The sequence below is a fragment of the Bidens hawaiensis genome, unplaced genomic scaffold (genome assembly GCF_021521415.1).
Source record: "Bidens hawaiensis isolate Kalapana, Puna unplaced genomic scaffold, B.hawaiensis_p1.1 tig00011824_1, whole genome shotgun sequence".
In the NCBI taxonomy this organism is placed as follows: domain Eukaryota; kingdom Viridiplantae; phylum Streptophyta; class Magnoliopsida; order Asterales; family Asteraceae; genus Bidens; species Bidens hawaiensis.
In genome coordinates, this window is record NW_027491941.1 from 366,483 (window position 1) to 385,546 (window position 19,064).

At 35.5% G+C, this 19,064-nt stretch overlaps 1 long non-coding RNA gene and 1 pseudogene across 1 annotated transcript in view; both read right to left on the bottom strand.

Annotated features, from left to right (window-relative positions):
- Positions 1–19,064, bottom strand: part of LOC143539195 (uncharacterized) — a 137,354-nt gene that overhangs the window by 32,356 nt on the left and 85,934 nt on the right. The window lies entirely within an intron of this gene.
- LOC143539192 (protein UNUSUAL FLORAL ORGANS pseudogene) lies at positions 6,858–8,654 on the bottom strand (annotated as a pseudogene).

Genomic DNA, 19,064 nt, shown 5'->3' on the forward strand with positions numbered 1-19,064 from the left:
TGGAAATGGAAAGGATTAGGGTTTAAGGGGTATTTATACTCCCTTAAGCCCATGGACTTAAAGCCCATCTTTCCTTTTTGGTTCATAATTATTTCCATCTAATTAGCCTACTTTTTTTCCATCTTTACTATTTTATTATTTCTTTATTGACTCAAGTAAAAACTCGTCTATCATCAGAAATAATATATTAAATATTATTATTGAAGTTTTGGGATGTTACACCGGGGGGTTTAAAGGGCTTGTTGCATACGCTAAATGCAATTGTGATTCCTACGAAAGTGAGTTAGGTCTTTTAACGTTTTTAACTTGTTTAACAAAATTTATTATGAAACGACTTAATTAGGCTCGGTAATTCTTTTAATAAAATTAACAGATTATCATTTTTATAACTATTAAAAGACCTATGTCTTACACTTGTGAGAAGCTTGCTTCTACACGTCTCGAGATTTTGCAGGTTCAGTCATTAGTTTTTGGTATTTGGGTGAGACGAGTGCGCACGAGTTTTTACGAGAGTTCGCGAGCCGATTGTTCCATTCTATTGTCGATGATATCAGGTAATTTCAGTTTCATAATATATTTTGTTTTATTAGTTGAATGTTAAAAGTGTAATTGTATAATTGTTTAGTATAACCATCACATTAAACCCGAGTTTTTAAATTGTTAAACTGTCAATTTCAACCCAGTCCCTCAATTGTTCATTAATTATTTAAATATTTTAACATTGAGGACAATGTAAACCTCAAGTGTGGGGATGTGGGATATTTGAAAATTTTAGCCCGATAGTACCTCGAAGAGTGTTCGGAAACCAAAGTTGTTAACTGTTAGTTATTGTCATTAATGCCAAGTTATAGGTTTCTGGTGATTGTTGGTTTTTCAGCTTCTCGATAGTTTTACTCACAGATGTTTTCAAAAAGAGAAGTTGAAATGGGGTCGTTTAGGCGGGGATAACAAGTCAAGGGGACGGGTATACATGTTTCATATCGGCAACCCATTATTCCAGACATATTGTGAGATGCCCCTATACTTAATACACATATTATATAATAGATATAAAACATGTCTTACACCATTGATTGAGGGAAACCGGTATGTTTTACATAGTTAGAACTTGCTTGACACATGATTTTCGAGATCTTAATACCACCACCTGTATGGAGATTAGGACTTTAGAAAACCCTTACATGCATTTTCCCCCACTAAATAAAAATTCATTACCCAACATTATCCTCCTAGGAGCCCGTTTGGACCATATTCTCTTTCATTTACTAAACCGAACATTAAACACCATTTCAGCCTTGGCCTTCATTTTATTTTAGCCATGTGTGATGAAATCTAGTTCGTTATCGAGTTGTATTTAGTCAGTATAGAGCATAGTACACAATGTACATATGTCTCGGAAGATTTGTAAATATGTGATGTCAGAGTTGTATAGTTATTTGTTTTAGTGTATTGTTTATCAATTATGAAAAAAAAAATGAAAATCCAGCAAAAAGCCAAAAAGAAGTATGTTTATATTTAGTTTTGTAATATGCAATTGTTTGTTTTTGATTAGTTGTGTATGTATTTGTTAAACTGGGTTTCATCCACCTTAGTCACTAAATATGCCAGAGTTGTATAGTTATTTAAATATCCACACCCAAACCTAATCCTCAGCAAAACCTTAATCCGAGTCTTTATGCAACCGGTGGGTAATGGGTGGAGATAAGACTGACTTGCAAGCTTATTAAGTTGTGACTCATACTTGGTATTTGAGGGCAGAGACATATACTAGCACATCTTTTGCTAGTCTAGATATTAAACCGAGAGGAGTGTTGATAGTGTGAGGGGTATGAACATGTATGCCTTAACCGGAAACAAAGTACACTTGTCTGAGCGGCTCTATTGTTTTTATAGTACCATTTAACTTTATTTTTGAGATGTCAATCTAGAAAGTGTCAGTCTGGGAAACTGGGTATAACCTTACACCTTACTAGCATTAATGGCGATAATTAACATACCTATGATGGAGGTTAATGTTTACTTTAGAGTTTGCTTGAGGACAAGCAAGAGATAAGTGTGTTGATATGATGGTCGGGTATTTTGTATATATATTAGTGTATTAATTATGTAGTTTTGTTGATTATATTGTTAGAACTTTGGTACTTCATACATGCTTTTGTATTTCAGGTCGTTAATCGTTAAAGATGCAAAATTTGAGACTTGTACGAGCATGGAATGATATCTCGGAAAGACCGGAGCATGATTTGATGTCTTGGAAGTGTTATAAGGATTCGGGAAGAGTATGGATGAGAAATCATAAGCCGATGCTAAAACTGAACAAGATGGGTTGATAAAACGCGACCATGAAGTAAAACGAGCATATCCTGAGCTAGAAAATGAGTCATGGGACCCATAATATATGAATTTTGGGTTTCTCGACGAGAGGAATCCAGATATGAAGTTTTATTAGGCCTCGATACGCGATGAGATGGACATATGGGCATTGCTTATCGCGATGGTCATAAGAAAACGGGAAAATCGAGTTTTAAGATATATCTTCTATTTTACGAACCCTAATCAAGTTTTACGACTTCCAGCAGCTATTAGGCGATTTTGGGTGAATTCCAGGGCTACCAATCATCTCTTGATCAATCCTAATGGCCTTCCTCATCATAATTGAAGATCTATCGATGACGGTGCTCGGCTAGTCCTCTCTGATTCATTCCCGGGATGTAGAGTTTGTATTTATTTCAGTTTTGATTGTAACCATGAACATAATATTTGTAATTTTCTTTGATTGATCTATGAGTGTTGATATTTAGTATTACTGTGCACTCAATCGGTTTAGGTTTACGTTGACAAGAACGATTAGTTTGTCGGTTGCTATAGTAACTGCTCATAGGGTTGTAGCACACAATTGCCCTTAGTTGAGTCACACTGGCAGGGACCGTTTGATAACCAGTGCCGTGTAGGGATGAGATCGGGACCGTAACGGTACCGACCGGTCCCGGTCCCAAAAATCCCGGTCCCGAAAATCGCGGATTCTTGGTACCGGTACCGAAATATTCGGTTCGGTACCGGTACCGGGACGGGACCGGGAAGGTACCGGTATTTAAGGTAAAATTTCGGGAAATACCGGTACCGAAACTCAAAACGTTGGTACCGATTCGTTACCGACGGTACCAAATCGGTGCCGATTTCGGTACCGGTACCGGTATGGTACCGGTACCAGTCCCGAATTTGCCCATCCCTAGTGCCGTGTGTTAGTGATTGTTGGTGCCTAAGGTTTAACTCGTTAATCATTCTTTAGTCAGTCTGTGATAATTAATCTGTTAGGTTGCATGAGAAACTGTTTAATTACATTCTTGAACCCCGGGGATGATTCATCTTTGTTAATTGTTTGAATTCGTGAATTTGCTTAATCTTTATTAAAACCAACTTATTTGCTTGTGTGATCATTACTAAAACTTACTACTTCATAATACTGAAACTTGCTTACACGATTTGCATTGACCACATACTCCTTGTGTTCGACACCCTACTTACCCTAGCTTGCTTAGGTGATTAATTAGGAACTGATTTTAATTGTTTTTTACTAGACAGCGACAATCTACTATCATTTAACACTTCAAGTTTGCACAAAGGAAGACCTCCCAACCTTTTGGGAAAATCCACTTTATCCCAAGCGACCAAATGATTTTTTCTCACTTCATTAGAATCTCTCCATAAAAATTTCTTTATAATACCATCCAAGACCTCTATTACCTTAGTCGGGCCCATAAATTAGGAGAGAGAGAGTAATCGGTAGGCCCTCTAAAACCGATTTTATGAGGATAACCATACCATCAAAAGATGAATCAATAGATGAAGTATGTGCTTTCCACAAAGAGAGCCTATCTTCAAACACACCATAGCTTGCGACAACTACTCGTATTACTCTTATTTTCCTCTAAATTTCAAAACAACAAATAAATCATATACATATATATAAGCAAGAAATTGTTTTTTGTTTGATTTTTTCAGGTAATTTAAAAATCTGTTTCACATCTGAAGGTTAACTTGTTCAAACATAAATCATTTTAATTCGATTAAATGGAATCGTAAGAGAAAATTTATGACATTAATAGTACATTCTTCATAATTACACAAGTACCTAAATAATTTCCCAAATATTCTATATCTAAAACTATTTGAAATTTTGGAGTCGTCACTAACAACTTGCTTTCATTACTTCTTTTTGTAATATTTTCTATTTTAAAATGCTCATCTAGGCTAATTTTGACTATACTTTATTGCTATTGCTATTGATATTGATATTTTTCAATAGACTAATAAATAAAGGGACATTAGTTTTTAATGCTCTTAACTTTTTTTTATTGTTAGATAACACTCTCAATTTTTGATTTGCCACCCACCACTTCCAACTTTCACCCTATTTTCCTATACCACTTCCCATCTAAATGAACACTAACCTCGTTAATGTTTTGGACTAAAAATGTCATTCAAATTAATTGAGGGGGTAAAACAGAAAATTTTTTTTTGACACACAACCTCCATTTCCGGTGACCTCGTTTTTCCGACGACCTCTTTTCCAGCGAATTTGAGTTTTCCGACTATCTCGTATTTCAGAAAATGGAGATGGTTCAGAGGTGTAAAAGGGTGATGGAGATCATGAAGATTGTGCACCGGTGGAGATATGATGAAGATGGTGCTCGCCGGAAACCTGCAACTCGATTTTCTGGCACGCAATCGATCTCGGAAGGTGGCTGGGTGAGACACTGGTGGTGGCAAGGGGCGGGGGTTACGGTTTTGGGGCGGTAGGCGGTGAAATGATGGATATGGTGTTCGCCGGAAACCTGCAACTCGCCGAAAAACTCAAATTCATATGTGAAGCTCGGTGAAATGATGGATATGGTGTTCTGAAAGACGAGATAGCCGGAAAACTCAAATTCACCGGAAAAAATGAGGTAGCCGGAAAAATGAGGTCACCGGAAATGGAGGTTGTGTGTTAAAAATAAAATTTCTGTTTTACCCCCTCAACTAATTTGAATGACACTTTTAGTCCAAAACATTAACGGAGTTAGTATCCATTTAGACGGGGAGTGGTACAGGAAAATAGGATGAAAGTTGGGAGTTGTAGGTGACAAATCAAAAGTTGAGAGTGTTATCTACCAATGAGGGAAAGTTGAGAGTATTAAAAACCAATATCTCATAAATAAAAGATACGTTACAATACAATCTATAATAAGAAGTGTTCAAGATGGTGGGTGTCAAACTGATGATCGATCAGCATAAGAGCACACGTAGTGTTCACCTCCATTCTCATTTTCCTCTGGAACTAGATCATCTTTCCCGTTTTTCCCATTTAATCTTCTTGGTCCATTTCTTCCTCATTTTCACCCTTTTTTTCTTGCAATCTGGTGATGAATCCCCGTTTTTCTGGTGAAAATGAGATACCTCATTTATCCTCATCCCCCGCCCAGGCAGGGCCGTCTCGTGGGTAAGCTAAATGAGATAATGATTTTAGGCCTCCAGATTTATAGGGCCTCAATCTTAAATATGATTTATGTATTATGAGATTTTGAAACTATAGTTCTTTTAGAATTAGTAACTCAACGATTAGCCACAAGCTAAGAATGATTTTTTCATATCCATTATCACGGTATATCATCCATATTCTATAATTTCTCTATACTCTCTAGCGCTATACGTATAAAGAAAAGAAAATAAAAAGCCTCAACATTTTAGTTAGTTTTAGGCCTTCGAGGACGTTGAGTCGGCCCTGCGCCCAGGAATTGTGCTTTCTTGGTTATTTCATAGGTGATTCACCCCCACCCCCACCCCCACTCTGTGTTTAAAAGCATTTTCATCCAAACCCCTATTTTATATGAGGGATGTTTTAATAATTTAGAGAGTGATTTAAGGTGTTGTGGGTGAAGAGTTTTTTTATATTTTAGAAAACACAATAATTTTTTTTTGTATATTTCAAAAGCTATTGTTCACCCCATATAACATATTTTGAAAGTGGTTGTGAGTGAAGGAAAGAGAAATGGTAATGATAAAGGTATAAAAAATATTATTTAATTGAAAATGAAGAGAAATTATAGTGTGTTTTAGTATAATTTTGGATTTAGGGATAAAGAATGCGATGAAAATGCTCTAAGGCTATCCGTAGTGGGGCGAGTTTGAGGGGTGACACGAGCTACAAAAAGGTGGAACACCACCCCCAGGCGATATTGGGGCGATTTGTGGTGGTTGGGGGCCGGGGGGGGGGGGGTCTAGTTTTTTGGTCGCCGGATGTGTTTGTTGGTTTATTATTATTATTATTATTATTATTATTATTATTATTATTATTGTGTGTGTGTAATATATATGTAATATATATTGGGCTACAACACCACTACACACTTAAAACAAAAACTCACTCTTTACTGATTGGGCATCACATGACGCGAATCGTCTCATTTTATAACTCCTTCACTACACAGCCTAATAGAGTGTTACGTGAATTTATTAAAAGAAATCTGTAACTTAAATAATAAACATTAAAGAGTATCCAAAAAGTATACCATATCAATATATGATTTGATCGCTTGACAGTAATTTGTATTCTCTGTCCTTTCCTCTAAATACTAGTATCAACAAAGCAAAGCAACAAAAAAATGAAGAATAAATCCTATACTTCTTATTTACATAAATTTTAATCCAAGCAATCTAATTGATTTTTATTATATACTTTTTTGCTTTCTTCTTCTTTATCCCTTTTTATGAGTAGCCCACATAAAACCATAGTTAGAAGTTTATAAACTATCTTTGTAAAGTCTACATTAAGTCACATATTTGTTCATCATTTTCTCTAGGCAGTAGACACATATTTTAATTCTTAAAAATCATACATAGTATCATAAAAAACCACATAATAAAATGATAATAAAGATGTAGTACTTCTTACTTGATAGTTACTTCATCACTAGATTCACATCACATAATTAACCCAAGCTACAAAAGGAACTAGCTAGCTAGCTACTGAAAGTGAAACCTACATAATATTCTAGAAGGGATTAAGAGTAGTCAGCTGATCAAGGAGTCCGGTCACCGGAGTAGCAAGCCTAGGCACGTAAGCAAAACCATTCAACTCCCCACCGCCACCACCAACATAAGGACACCTTGGAACCCAAGCCCACCTCTTGTTAACAAAATCAAACAACAAAGCCTTCTGATCACCCGCAGTCCCGGTTATCATGACCACCACAAACTCACCATTTCCCACACAACTAAACCCTCTCCCATCTTCCAACTCCGCAAACTGCCCATACAACTGCTGTGGCATCCTCTCAATCTCCACCCACGTTGTCCCACAGCTCTGCAGTGCCCACATTCTTAAACTTTTCGGAACATTCAGCTTACTCTTCTCCACTGCAGCTATCAGCACCAGCTTCCCTCTGCTCTCAACCAAGCTTGGAGACCTCAGAAACCTCCTCATGGGAGCTTGAATCTTGCACCACTCGTTTCTTCCCATGTCATACCCCAACACACTAAAAGGACTGTAGTTCATGCAGTAGAATTTGCCAGGTAAACCCCCTTGTTGTTGCTGGACGTACACCATCTTACCAGACTCCAAACTGCATAGCCTTGGGAGAGAAGAAGTGGTGCCCCAGATGGAATAAAATCCACCTAGGTCAATGTGAAAGCTTTCAGTGGTTAAGTTCTTGACGGCGTATGGAGATATCATGTCATCTCCAGCTACCATGACATCGATTGAAGAGTTTGTGATGGTTAACCCTACAGAAGGGTATAGCCTAGGCCTTAAGGTGGAGGGGATAGGGGTGACTAAAGATGGAAAGAACGGGTTCGAAAAGAGCAGTCCTTTCGAACCCGCTTCGTCTGACATCCAGCAGACGAGCCCGCCTGAGGAGCAGGCGGGTGAAAACCCTGATGGGATTAAGGGAAAGGTGAGACGGTGCCACGAGAGGGTTTCGGGGTCAAAGATGTAACCTTCCTCCGGGACGGTAGCCACGGAGGAGTTACCGTGCTTAAAGACAGTGGTGGTGGTAGTTGTTTTAGGGTTTGTGGTTTTTTGTTTGAAGAAGATGAAAAAGTAGGGTTTTGGGTTGATTTGGAGGTACATTTGGAGGAAGGTGTGAGAGAACAAGAGGGAATACCATCTTTTGCACACGGATCGGGCTCGGAAGAAGGCGGGAGGCGGTAGGAAGGCGATAACTCGGTCGATAAGGCGTTGGGGAAGCCGGCTCCAAATCCTAGGGTCCATCCAAGGTGGATTGGTGGTGGTGGTGGTGGTGGTGGTAATGAAAGGATAGGGAAAGGGGAAGGTGGGGACATAATGGGTATGATCAAAAGCTTCCATGGTTTCAAGTAAAGGTTAATAATGTATTGGGAAAGTTAAGGTTGTTGTTCAAATGGAAGTGTTCATGTGTTGGTGTAGGTCTCAAATTCAGTGGAGATTATATAAGCACAAGGATACAGTAGTGGTTGAAGACAAATGGTTTTAAGTTAGGGTCGTTTCTATTTTCCAGTGTTTTCTATGATGCAAGTGTGATTATATAGGGCCACCTGAACAGGAGTAAAGATATGTGAAAAAGGAGGGGGCTGTCAGGGAGTGATTCTGATGGATGCATCTATCAATTCAGTGTTTTCATGTCAATGGCCGAGGAAGAATAGACAGGTACAACAGAACAAGGAGAACATTGATAGTAAACAGACAATATGGTTCCATACTTACACACTTGATATGTGGAGCCTTGGTCTAGATTTGTTTTTGGTAATTTCTAACTTTGTTATCTTAAAGATAGATATTATCAATTATAAATATAAATAACGTTTTTAGAAGCACGCAACCTATGCCCAGAGCAATCACATCCTCTTTTTGTAATTCTAGTTGTTTCACTTTTTAATTATAAACAAGCGTTCAGATTGTAGCAATGCCATGTAAACAACGTTTAGATCCAACAAGTGCATCTATACATCTGAACAGGCAATTTCAGATAAACGGGTGTTTGGCCTTGACAAGGGCATGGAATGAGCGTTTAGATCTGGAAAGGGCATGAAAATGAGCACTTAGCCCCGGGCAATCACATGTGAACGGGCAATTACATGTGAACGTACATCTAGCCTATGACGCACATCTATAGGAGGTTTGATTAGTGTTGCAGCTGATACATGTGTAGCTTCAATTTTTTATAAGTTAAAAGATATTTTGCTTAAAGTGTTTAATAGAAAATATTTACTATATAACTTATCTTTCATGGTAAATTAACAAAGAAATTGGATAAACTAATTTACTACATTTACAAAGTGAGAAATCGACATTTGATCGAGTTGATACACATTAGATTTATAGTACTGTTTATTAACATGATACTAAATGATTTATTTTTTTATCACAAATTATATGGAATCCATTAGTTCTTACTAAATATTAGCTAATAAATAAAATTTAAATTAGAAGTTGCAAAAAAAGAATAATCAAACGCAAAAGTTTATATGCACAATAATAACCTAGAGATACGTAAATGGTCTCAAATAGTTAGACCCCCTAATGCTAATCTCAATAGTACCTACAGATAAGATGGCTAGCCTCGAACCAAGTAGCATGTCAAGCTATTTGAAACTAAAATAACACAAGATCAAAAGAAAAGACAGTTATATCCTAGCACATAATCATACACCCTAGGGGGTTTCATAAAGGATAAGAACATTTTATAGTGTGTACGTACATTTTTTTTTTCTTGAACAGCTTATAATAGGTACATGATGCATTGTTAAAAACTACACATATATTATTACTAAACAAACTATGTTAAACTAAGATATTTTTCTACGCCATTTATAAAATATGACAATCTCAAATTTGAATTACCCACCAAGGATCCAACTATTAAACGTGAAGTTTAACTGAGTTATAAGCATAAAATGCCTTTACTTGAAGATCAATAAATCAACGTATAATTAATTACTTAGTCACTACAACAGTGGTCGCTTAATGCAAATATATCTCGATCATTATGAAGATCATTGAATTAGTGCAAACTTGTGTTGGTGAAGACCCCTAGCTAGTATAATGATACTTTAGTGGGACTGGGTGGCCTAACTACGATGAGGGGTTCGAAACACATGTTCGTGGGTTGAAGTACCGAACCTAATACGAGCCAGAAGATGGTACTAGTCACATGAACCCAAAAATTGTATTCTTCTATTTGCATATGTATTAAACCTCTAAAGCCACAAGTTCACAATAAAAGTAATATATATGTTTAATTGTTTAAACTATGAAACTTGATTATACTTTTTCTTATATCATTGGAAATTCAACATAAACGACCCAATCATTAAGTTATGGCAAAAAAAAGTAGGTTCTTTTAAAAAGCATAAACCCTAAATGTGTATATGAGTTCAACTCAAAACTGACCCAACATGCAATGACCAAGCTCTAATTGCAAATTCCGTGTTAGGTTCTTATTAAGCCATAATTATCACCCGTAGTTATGAGGCGTCCAAACGCAAGAGGGCCAACTAGTGAGTAGCCTTATGTCACTTGTAAGTTGTAACTACTCATGTTGACATGCTAATTACACTGTTGGCCTAGTAGTTTATGTCACATCAATATATGACCCATTTAGAATAGTATCTCTCTTAAGATTTAAGTTATTTTCAACAGATATTCAAGTATAAATAAATTTCATTGTTGTGTGCTCTCCATATGGATAAAATTCTATATAGCTTGGTTGTGGGCGTGGTCAATTAGATACACTATATCCAAGGCCGTAAAAGTTGTTATGCAAACCTTAAGCGGCTGATTGGGAGTTTGGTCTACTCGGGGAATACTTGAAAAATACTCGGGCATGGTAAATATAAAGATAAATAAAATTAATTTTTGGGTATTATATATAACTCAAATATCATAAGTTTACTAATATTTATAACAAAATAGATAAATATCAATATAAATAAAAGAAATACATTTTTAATACTAAGTGAGTGTTTGGCTGAGCTTCTAATTTGCTTATTTGCTTTTTGAAAAGTAAAAGCAAATTTGAAAAGCCTCAAATTTGGAGCTTTTGAAACTTTAAAATGAATTTTAACAAACACTTTTTGCTTTTCAAAAATCAAATAAGCAAATAAAAAAATTTTAAAAACTCAGCCAAACACCCCCTAAATTATTCTAAAAGTTTTTATAACATTAATTAAAAAAATGATATTCGTTCTTTACTATTATATAAATACGAATTATGCTTTTATTTTTAAAGTCAACATCTGCCTAAGTTGACCGACTGGATCAGATTCTGACTGAGGCTGACTACTTTTGATCGATTCTTATTAACTAGGTAAAGTTAAATAAATTCTCAACGACGTCATACCTTTTAGCAATTACTTGGCCTTTTAGACCTACTTTTACAACCATGACTATATATAAGATGATATAAGAATAGTCATTTCTTCACATATTATGAATCTATATAGTCATGGCATGGAAATATTACGTTCTTAGCAATACGATATACACTAACCAATACTTGTGTGTACTTATGCTCGGATATCATCCTTTGTTCTTAATTTCTTTTTAAAAGGCATGTTAATTCCTATCCTATATGTACTTTATCTCTTTGATACCCGAATCTACTTTAGTGTATCACTTTCCGTTCAAGTAGCTAAAAGAGTTTCGATTAACTTGAAGATAACTTTATGTGGTTGAAATTCTTTTACATATATTGAGTAAAACTTTCATAACCTATTGTTTAAATAAAAAAAAAAATTGTTAATCAACTCAAACCAATGTAAGAAACTTGGTTAATCCTATACATATATCAATTATATATAATACATTGTTGGAAGATATGAGAACTACATTTCATAGCATATTCTTTTGATCACAAGTTGGTTTTCTTATAAGTTTTAACTTTGTTTCTAAGCATCCATTAATAACATTTTTGCATTGAACATAAATCTAAGGCCGTCTAAACATTTGTCTTGTACTTATTTTAGGTCCAAAATGTCCTAAAGTTGTTCTGATCTTATTGATTTACCGACTGCCATTACAAAAATAATATGATGTTGATAGCACAATAGGAGTCTAACTTGTATATGTATTAATTTGGTAGTTGAACGGTAAGTTTATCGATAATACACAAGTGAAAGGTGCATATGTATGTGGTACTAGGACATGAGTTTTAGTATAGACTCAGACTATAATAAATGTTATATTAGGAATTTTGTAAACTATTCTAAGGGTGTAGTAAAATAAATAATTACAAACTTAAACTAAATAGAATTTATTTAAAGGCTTAAATATGCATTATCTAACTCATTTAAGTTATTATAAATCTCAAATATGATGTAGAGGATGGGGTAATGACATATGTCGGCCCAAGAGGTAAAGAGAGTAAGTAGGGAAAATATAAAGTCAAACGAGAGAGAGAGAGAGAGAGAGAGAGAGAGAAAGAGAAGGGAGATGGTAAAGAAAAGAAAGTACAAGTGAGAATCTTAATGCAAAATCTGAAGACTGAAACTTGAACCCAAAAATGGGGGTTTTCTTCAAGGGTTGGATTTCTCTATTTCCATTTTTAAACCTCCTGAAAAAAGCACTTCATTATTACTCACTGTAAAAGGAAATCACACCCTAATTACTCATTTAAGTTTATTAAAAAAACAAATTCCCAGACAAATAAGATTTTGTACTAGACTGACTATTCATTAGTGAGATAAGATTGATGATGGATAGTTGGATACTGCTCCAAATGTATTAATAGACTATATATATATATATATATATATATTAGTAGAATAATAGTTTTTCTTCTAAAGTAGTTACGTGAAAACCCGTGCGTTGTAGGGGACAAGAATTATTTTCGTTTCAGTATGCTCCATGTTATTGAAAACTAAAAAAACTATATAAGTGATATATCGAAAACTGAAAAAGAAAAGCCAAACTGGTTATTTAAATACTTGAATTACATTAAAAAAAAGGTACAATCGAGTTATATTAAAAAAACTAATCAAAAAGTTAATAAAAAAATTGAATTTACATAATAAAAAAGGTATAATCGAGTTAAATTAAAAAAACTAATAAAAAAACTTAATGAAACAAAAACAAAACAAAAAAGAAGAAAACCGGTTTTATAGACCAGCAACATCCAACCTCCAAGTCTACGTTTTACCGATGCACAATAAGGTTTATTTTCTTAGTTGTGCAGCAACTTTCATTTGTAAATACAATTTAATATGAAGAAGATAACAAAGAAAAAACTAGATGATAATGCCAAGAGTCAAATCACAGCGCTTAGGCTATGCGTTGTGGTTGAAGTTATCACAAAGATTCATCCAATCATATTGTGCCATATATATGAAGCTGATTGATCCTAACTCTTCACCCCTTGTTGTTCATGCCACCGTTCGCTTGAGCCCGTTTTGGTCCGCTAGCTATTCGCGCCATGACCCATTCATTTTTTGCCTATTGCGGCCGCTAGCCGGCTCGCGTGTGGCATTCGTAGCCGTTAGCACCTTGCAACGAATAGTCTTACAATTACCAACATGCACAATAACTACTGCACCAACACAATGTGTCTTAAAACAACGTTAGATTGGTATGATTCACTATAATCATACTCTATCATTCGTCACATTAGTGTCATATAAGCTTTTCTATGTCATTTAACTTCATCTCAACTTAACTTTTTATGGGGTATGAATTATAATGAGTTTGTCCCAACAACATGAGAAAATTCTCATTCATAAAAAAGTTGATACACTCTCATTTTTGAAATATCCATGTACCACCTTGGCATAATTTTCAACAACATAATTAAAATCGAGATGAGGGCGTTCAGGTGAATGGTTGGGGTATCCATGTATGTCACACCCCGGCTTAGGGCCTAGAAGTGTGACCACGAGTTGGTACCGGTTTTGTAATTATATCATAGTTGCGTGTTATTTTTAGCGGAAGACTTTAGGTTGTTTAATATATTAATTTACATTGAAAATTTACTTGGGACTTTAAAAAACCGAGCATCGGTTACAAAATACTTTTTTGTAGCACAAGGATTTTCATTTATCAAAATCGAGCCATCTTGTATTGCGAGCTTCCATCTTCATGATGACTCCAATCCTTGCCATTTCTTACTAATACTTAGTTACCTGTATTTGGTGGGAAAAATACGTGAGCTATGCGCTGGTGAACACGTATGACTCTAAAAATATTTAAAGTACAGTTATAATACAAATATTGTTTTCTGTATAAGCTCAGCAGAAATTATTTCATTCCTGGGATTTGTACCACTGCCCTACACACACAAAAGTGTTCCTCGAGCCACGTAGACCCTAATGGACAACTAATTATGGCTGTTAGACCGCGACCACGTAGCCTTTGACTGTTTAGGCTAGACAGTTATGTATGGATCAAACACATGTGTAATCGGTCTGAGTTGATTTTATTTTCTATCATGTATTATAACATTTTAGAGATCACGTAATCTCATGTAAATGTTTGACTGACTCTTTATGATAAACAACGCGTTCATCTTATTGAGTATAAATATGTTTTGATTGTTTGTAAAGGTTTAACGTATTCACTTGTACCGTTGGTGTGCGTTTGAGAACCTTCTTGATTGTGAATGAGAATGATATTAACCTATACATAAATAGGCCCTTATAAATATTTGGATGTTGTTTCTTGATTAAGCTATTGCCCTTAAGCTTAATCTTGATAAAGTTTTCAACTTTGTCTTTGAATGAAAATACTCGTTTTACTATGATGTTTGATATAGTATGCTTTGGCTTAATAGGTTCTAACACGTTGGTGAGTTTCTCCAGGTAAGTAAACGGGTCCCGCGGTTGATTAAGATATATACGAATTACTTTCCTTTGGAAAGAAACTCACTACTAGTGATGTTCCCCTTACAATTACTACATGCCCGTCAAAATATTACATTATAATCATTACTTCGTCAAGAAGTAACGTTTTATGAAAACTCTTTATGAATGCTTAAAAATCTTTTAAAGTTTAAAGGTCATAGCCTCGTTTAACGTTTAAGCTATAACTTAAATAACTTGAACATAATTTCTACCTTAATGCGAGTACTCGGACTAATAACAACAAGAAAAGAATGAAATCTTTCCGGATAGGAGCTTGATATAAACACGCTTAGATGATTGATAACACGTTTGGGACTTCAATACTTGCACGTACTTAGAGAAAATGGAACGTCGGTTCGTCGTGGCAATCAGGCACAATTCCCTAGGCTATCTGTGTGATAAGAAGGTGTTTTGGGATGAATGGAGTTTAATCTCCTAGCCTCATATTTATAGGCAAGTTTTGCACTCCATCGCGGTACGTAATGGTGTCTTTATGTGTTCGTCGCGTATCGCGACGCCGTAAAGTTGTCACGTGTTGCCCGGTTGCTTAATAGGGTCTTCGCATAACGCAATGATCCTATGGATTTGTTCATCGCATATCGCGAAGCCGCCAAGTATCGATTTCAGTGAAGATCCATCGCGTATCACGATGGGTCTTTGAATTGTCCCGTCGCGTATCGCGATGGGCCCAGATTTTTAGAATTTCATTTTAAGTCCCTATATTTAAGAATTGGCATTTTTAGCTTAATTCTGTAATGGAAATTTACATGGTGTTACAATGTATCACCATGGCTTTTCCCACTCATTCTTTCAACTAGAACGACATAAAGAAAATCGAATTTAGCCACGAACTACCATGAATTCGGTTATAATTTAGGAGTGTGATCGTCACATAATCACGTTTTACACGATAAGGTTAGTAGATTCGTAGACGTTTGGTGTGATATGCTTTGACCTAATAGGTTTCACAACCTCGCTGAATCCTCCAGGAAACCAACCGGGTCTCAAGGTTGATTGAGATCTATGCATTGCATATCCTTAGGCTCGCAAGCCTTGGTGTCAAGGGTTCGGAGAACAAGTGTGTCCCCCTTCCAGTTTACTACATATCCGTCACACGAATCATACTCAAAGATAAGGGAGTAAAAATGTGGGATTTCTTAAAAAAATTTCCAAATAAATAGCAACTTGCGTTTGAGGAGATTTATTTATTTTTATTTTTTTAAGAAGAAAAAAATATATTTTTGAGATAAGGCATAACTTTGGAATAATGTGTTCTTTTGTGCACTAGAATAAAATCAAATCGTTCAATAGCATTTAGGCTACGACAATCAATAATATAATTTAACATAAAGGCATATTACGTATATAGACCCTAAGCATGCTACTAGGTCGTTATGTCTAACCACATATCCTGTAACATGGATCTCATACCAATCTGTCACACCCTGACCTAAGAGGCTAAACATGTCGACGCGTAATGTATTGATCGGACAGAAGCTCAAAAGACACTAATTAAAGCGATGATAATTATTTAATTCATTGATATTAGAACAAGTACACAATTACAATAAATGAAATCAATTACATTTAATACGCTTATGTTTTTGAATAAATATCCCAAGGTCAACCTAATGTCTTTTATCTTGAATAATATCAACTAATTTGTAAGGCCCTGTTACCGGTGCCTCACATTTGGGCGTTGGATTTACTCATCAACATAGTTCAATTTATCAGAGTTAATAAAAACATACGCGGAATATAAAAAACTTTTATAAAACATTACATTAATCCATGACTTGTCCTAAAATAAACATCTTGTCTTTCAGAATATCATAATATTAAACATAAACGTCTCGAATCTTCCGATGCCAGCCTCTTATTCAATGCCACGTGTTCCCCTTAAGCGAGCTGCCTCATCCTACTCACCTGCGTGCATACTAAAAGTCAGCTACGCAGAGTGAGTTCTAGTTACTAACATAACATGCTTTACATACATATGTACATACTTTCATAATTCGAATTTCTACGTTACTTTATTCTATTCTTCCTCGGATATTATTAGGGTCCGGTCCCATTTCTGCCTTGGATATTATTAGGCTCCAGTCCCTTTTCTGCCTCGATATTATTAAAGGGCTCGGTTCCTTTTCTGCCTTGGATATTATTAGGGTCCAGTCCCTTTTCTGCCTCGAGATTATTAAAGGGCTCGGTTCCTTTTCTTCCTTGGATATTATTAGGGTCCAGTCCCTTTTCTACATTTCTATTTCTTACATTCATTCATAACATACATACGTATCATTCATAGTTCATACATAACATTCATATTCATAATTATAACTTGGCAGTACGTGCAATATCCGAAGATCGTTCACGTACTGACAAGCAATCATTCATACATTATACATAGCATTCATATTCATAACTATAACTTGACAGTATGTGCAATATCCAAAGATCGTTCACGTACCGATAAGCGATCATTCATACCGTTCACATATATCACATAGGGCATACAATTATCACTTAGGATAAGTGTATTAACAAATCACATCGAGTATGCACACAGCCCCGAAAACATAACAAGGAATGGAGCTAGAAACTCACCTGGATCCTGTTGCGTTCGCCGTTAATCGTTATTTCCTTCTTTAATTGAGCACGGCTAACTGTTAAATATATTTTTGCTCGTTAATTAACCGTATAATTATTCTAGTCGGTGTTTTAACTAACCAATGTATTTCTAGGTTGGGCTTGTTATTTAACTTAAGATAATGGGCTAGTTTGTTTTAAATTAGATATGGGCTTAGCATTTGTGGACTTAGTTCATTCAAGCCCAACTGTCTCCTATCTGGGCCCAACTAGACTCAGGCCCAAAACTCAACAGAGAACTGATCAGCCGAGAACCCCTTGGCAGAAAACTCATGACCGAGAACACTTTGGTTGATCGAGAACGTTGACCGAAAACCATCAGCTTTGACCGAGAACCCCGGGTTTGACCGAGAACTCCCAGCTTTGACCGAGAACTCCCAGCCTTGACCGAGAACCCTCAGGTCAGATGCTATCAGCTCATTTTTCTATCTTTTTGTTTCATTCATTAGCCTAGTAGGTTGCTGTTGGTCCATAACATAAATTTTAACCACCAAGACCACTCTCCTTAACCGTTTAATCGCCCAATATCTTCCCACTATCAAGGTTTACCGTTTCTAGCATAAAGCTTGAACCTTTATCATAAAACGTTCTTTATTAGGTCTAGGGTTTTCTTTAACGAGCCGTATATATGTTCATGAGTTCATTAAGTTCATTTTAATCATCAAGTTTGTATTTTTATTAAACATCTAGACCCAATCTACTTTAGGGTCAAGTTTCATGGCAAACCGTTCATAAAAGGTAACCTTTAATCATAGAGAACATACCTTTTGATGTTTCTAGGTTATGGCTAGCTTGGTTATCTAGTTTGAATACTGAAGATTAATCAAAGATCTTAGCTCGTTGGATCTCGGTTCTCGCTTTCTCTCTCTCTCGGCCGCAATTGGTAAGGTGTTTGTGTGTTTTATGGTGTGTAGAGAGAATAAGATGGATAATATGGATGAAAATGAAAAGATTTAGGGTTTAAGGGGTTTTTATACTCCCTTAAGCCCATGGACCTAAGACCCATCTTTCATTTTTAGTCCATAGTTAATTCCTTCTAATTAGCCTACTTATCTTACCATCTATTATCTTATTATTTCTTTTACCCACTCAAGTAACTTGTCCATCATAAGAGATAATATATAAAATATTATTTATTGAAATTTTGGGATGTTACATACTTGTACTTGTAGCATGTATTGAAATAGATTTATTCAACACGAATGCTGATGAGAATACATAAGTTTAGCTATATATATATATATATATATATATATAGGTAAATCGTAATTCAAATGTAAATAGTAAGCATTACAATTCTTATGAAAATGTAAACAACTAAATATATATGTACATGTTCCTAATGATACAAAATCAACGTACTTGGGTAAGTGTATGATCATACTAGATGAGCATGAGATGCCAACCACCAAACATAAAATAAACACTTAAGCACATAGAGCATAGTCATAGATCATGCAGTCATCATACATAAACATAAATTAAATTGTGTTTGAATAGATGTGGTAAAAAAAACATAAGTTATGTAAATAAGTTATACATGCTACCCCCCAAATGTGTACAAGATAAAAAGGGTT